We start from the raw sequence: 4,613 nt of genomic DNA on the forward strand, positions 1-4,613 counted from the left end.
CCCCCCGAGTTGATTTTTCTACTCGACGCGTAATCCTCGAGGCGTGTAATTGGCAAATGATTTGTTCGCACGCTATTCACGAAAGTGATTACTTAGATTTTGCACGTAAGATTCACGCACTGGCGTTATGATTTACGGGACCCAGTGCCAATGGATTTAAAAAAAAAAAAAAATGTAGAAGAGTGTGTATAATCGTAATTTTATAATTACTTGTACTTATTTTTTTTTCTGCAGTACGTTTCTCGTACATGTTCTTTTCCTTTTCGTTAATATATCGCGCGGAAATATTTAAATTATCGGTGGTCGCACGATATATGCCGTACGATAGACTGGATCCGCGCGAATATGCTGGTTCAATATCACATTTCGGAGATTGACGATCGCAGTGTATAATCTCGTTGAGTTCAATTTCCGATGCTACAGATATAGTCGGTAATCCCTGTACCTTGCATCAATTATCGTGATTCCTTTCGGGAATAAACATGAAGCTCATTACGATGTGTCTGTAACACAGAGATTTGAGATTCCGCCGTAATTATAGCTGTTTCAATCTCAAGATCGTTAGTTTGGGATTTAATCGTATAGACGCACTTTGCGCTAAAGCTTCGATATTATTTCGCAGCATAATAGGACAATCGGTGTCGAAACTATGTCAAGAGCGCTTATTGGCTATGAAACGCGAATTAATTTAGGCTTTATTAGTTAGATCGATATAATGCGAGGATGGATACGACTATTGGAGGAAAACTCTTAATGTCGGAGACACACAATCGTCCAACTAAGTATAGATAGAAGCGTCCAAAAATAAGTTTCGATAAGACTGCAAGCGAGCCCCGGCAATATGAGGCACTGCATTCGAGAGTTTAATCGTTTCATTATTAAATATCGCCCGATTTGCATGGTTCCGATGGTTTGAAGAAAACGCGAAGAAAGATATTCACGGGCAGAAGAGGATAGATGAGATTTTAATTTGCTAGGGTTTGCGAGGGGATTTCTTATTCTTATACCACATGATTCTTCGTCGTCGCTTGAATCGGGGGAAAAAAAAATGAGAGATGCAATGGTTTAATATATACACGCATATATATTTTACTTTAATATATTCATTCCATATTAGATATTTTAGCGGGCTATCCTACATAGACTTACACATTCGTTTTTTTGCGATACCTAACGAATTTTACATAAAGTACCTTACTTTGTTATTATTCTATTAATTATATTATTATTATTATTATCACTCATATTATATATATTGCAATTATTATATATATTATTATCAATTATATATTAGTAATAATAGTATTGCTGTTAATATTGTTATTAATATTATTATTGGTATTACTATTACTATATTCTTATTCTTATCGCGCTGTTGAGTTATGATTGTTTCTGTTTCGCGTCATATCTGAATGTGTTTTTTTTCTGGAAAGAGCTTTCCCCGCTTTATTATAATATATTCCAAAGACACAGAATACTCTACTTCCGTAATATCTGGCTGAAATATTTCATCCTATATACATTCTTTCCCGTCCATTTTGTGTTTTATGACGCTTTAGAGTGACTTCCATCGAACGAATCTCTCGAAAAGTTGCACCGCATTTTTTTTATGGCTTTTTTGTGAGTAAAAGATCGTGTCATATCGAATCGCGCGGTTTGAAAATGCGACTTTGTCAGTTTGAGGACGAATGGACGGGAAGATGATGAAGAATGCGCGCTATTAACGCTTGAATAACACAAAAATCCAGAAAACGTTTGGTCCGAACAAGATTTCAAATATTATAATAGAATCTTTTAAATATTCTTATGATATTTTCTTGGAGTTTTGCATAGTCTGGATTATCTGGATGATTAATTACTCGCATTCTAAATAACTCACAGATAGACAGCCGTATACATATGCTTGTCATCGTATAACCGCAAACGCTATATTTTAATAGTGGCTCACACTTGATAAGACGCCTATATGACGACCGGGACATCACCATTTCGTGTTGCGCGAACAAAAAACAGCCAGAATTAGGATTCACGAATGCATGTGCATCGGCCTAAAGCACGATTTTTGTGTGATTCGGTTTAGAGAGAGATGTACATCTTCTATTTTTTTTTTTTGACGATAAAAAATTGCGCTTTGGATTCACGGTTTTTTTCTTTTTTTTTTCTTTTTTTTTTTTTTGTGGAACGTAAACGAGTTGAGATACGATAAGAGATGTCGAGAGCACAATCGCGAGCGAATGTGAGTCCACCACAATGCTGATGCGAGACGTCGGAGTGATACGATAACAGCGATCGCAATTATTACATTGATATTGCAATTCACGAAGATATTGCAATCTTGGACGAAATTGTAACATAGTATAGATACTGTGGATCGATATCGCGTTGGAATACGAAATATCTCGCGACTCGCGATGGTCATTGAAATGGATCGAATCGCATGAAAAAGACAAGATTATCTTGAACCGGTGTACAGTTTAAAGTGAGACGAGAAATTAACGCCTGTGTTATATTCTCGTTAATGAAATAGGTTCCTTGAGACTCATTCGAAATAGAAATGGAAATCGGGTAGAACTAAAAATCGATGTCGAATCGTTGGCGTTGGCAGAAGGCTATTACCAGAGTGTATCGGACGCGTGAGAGGCTCGCAAGATTCCAGCGAAAGCCACGATTAATAAATAAATTTAATTCGCGACTAGAGAGAGTAAGCTCGAAGTTAGACTGTATTTAAGGCTGAATCGTAATAAATCGTGATACGACTAAAGGCTCCGCAGCGTGAATTGGAATGTGATGATTGCGAATGAGTTAAACTGAAGCTGTAGGATTATAAATAACGTGTATATGACTGAATTGCGCAACCGTGAGGTCTAATTTGCGAGCCGATTTCAAATCGAAAATGAACCTCATCGCGTTTCCTGTCTGTACAAGCATATACTAATCGGGGGAAAAAAAAATGAGAGATGCAATGGTTTAATATATACACGCATATATATTTTACTTTAATATATTCATTCCATATTAGATATTTTAGCGGGCTATCCTACATAGACTTACACATTCGTTTTTTTGCGATACCTAACGAATTTTACATAAAGTACCTTACTTTGTTATTATTCTATTAATTATATTATTATTATTATTATCACTCATATTATATATATTGCAATTATTATATATATTATTATCAATTATATATTAGTAATAATAGTATTGCTGTTAATATTGTTATTAATATTATTATTGGTATTACTATTACTATATTCTTATTCTTATCGCGCTGTTGAGTTATGATTGTTTCTGTTTCGCGTCATATCTGAATGTGTTTTTTTTCTGGAAAGAGCTTTCCCCGCTTTATTATAATATATTCCAAAGACACAGAATACTCTACTTCCGTAATATCTGGCTGGAATATTTCATCCTATATACATTCTTTCCCGTCCATTTTGTGTTTTATGACGCTTTAGAGTGACTTCCATCGAACGAATCTCTCGAAAAGTTGCACCGCATTTTTTTTATGGCTTTTTTGTGAGTAAAAGATCGTGTCATATCGAATCGCGCGGTTTGAAAATGCGACTTTGTCAGTTTGAGGACGAATGGACGGGAAGATGATGAAGAATGCGCGCTATTAACGCTTGAATAACACAAAAATCCAGAAAACGTTTGGTCCGAACAAGATTTCAAATATTATAATAGAATCTTTTAAATATTCTTATGATATTTTCTTGGAGTTTTGCATAGTCTGGATTATCTGGATGATTAATTACTCGCATTCTAAATAACTCACAGATAGACAGCCGTATACATATGCTTGTCATCGTATAACCGCAAACGCTATATTTTAATAGTGGCTCACACTTGATAAGACGCCTATATGACGACCGGGACATCACCATTTCGTGTTGCGCGAACAAAAAACAGCCAGAATTAGGATTCACGAATGCATGTGCATCGGCCTAAAGCACGATTTTTGTGTGATTCGGTTTAGAGAGAGATGTACATCTTCTATTTTTTTTTTTTGACGATAAAAAATTGCGCTTTGGATTCACGGTTTTTTTCTTTTTTTTTTCTTTTTTTTTTTTTTGTGGAACGTAAACGTTTATCATTTGCTACGTGATATTACTTGCTTTGTTTATTTCTTTTAATCTTCTTTATCCTGATTAAAATCTAATTAGGATTTGTTATATTAAAATGCTCCTCGTGATACTATATGTATCTTTTGTATTTACCTGCATAAGTAATAAAAGCATTTATTTTTAGATACCTGTGTTCCTGTCCAAGACTCTGGCGGATAAGCTGTATATTGTTCAGTACCCTGCATATGTCACCGATGGCTACGCCAACGCCACCATCTTGAAAACCTCTATCAAGCCTGAAAATAAGAAGATCCACATGGAGTTTGCAATAGACACACTGAACGAAAACTCTTACGATTCCAATGTGGGGAAACAATTGGCTCTCATTGTGGACAGCAAATCTAAAAAGGATGATGAAAGAGTATTTAATAGGTATTTAATAGGATTAAAAGATTTTGATTAACTCGTGGAAGAAGAATTTATAATTGTGAAAGCATTTTGATATATAATGTCATATATAAATTTTATATAAATTATTGTCTT

General features: G+C 34.9%; 1 protein-coding gene across 4 annotated transcripts in view; it reads left to right on the plus strand.

The window, feature by feature from the left end:
* LOC115240201 (broad-complex core protein) overlaps positions 1 to 4,613 on the plus strand; it is a 70,891-nt gene that overhangs the window by 47,713 nt on the left and 18,565 nt on the right. The gene's annotated exons all lie outside the window — the stretch shown is intronic.

Source organism: Formica exsecta, unplaced genomic scaffold (genome assembly GCF_003651465.1).
Source record: "Formica exsecta isolate Colony F162 unplaced genomic scaffold, ASM365146v1 scaffold421, whole genome shotgun sequence".
In the NCBI taxonomy this organism is placed as follows: Eukaryota; Metazoa; Arthropoda; class Insecta; order Hymenoptera; family Formicidae; genus Formica; species Formica exsecta.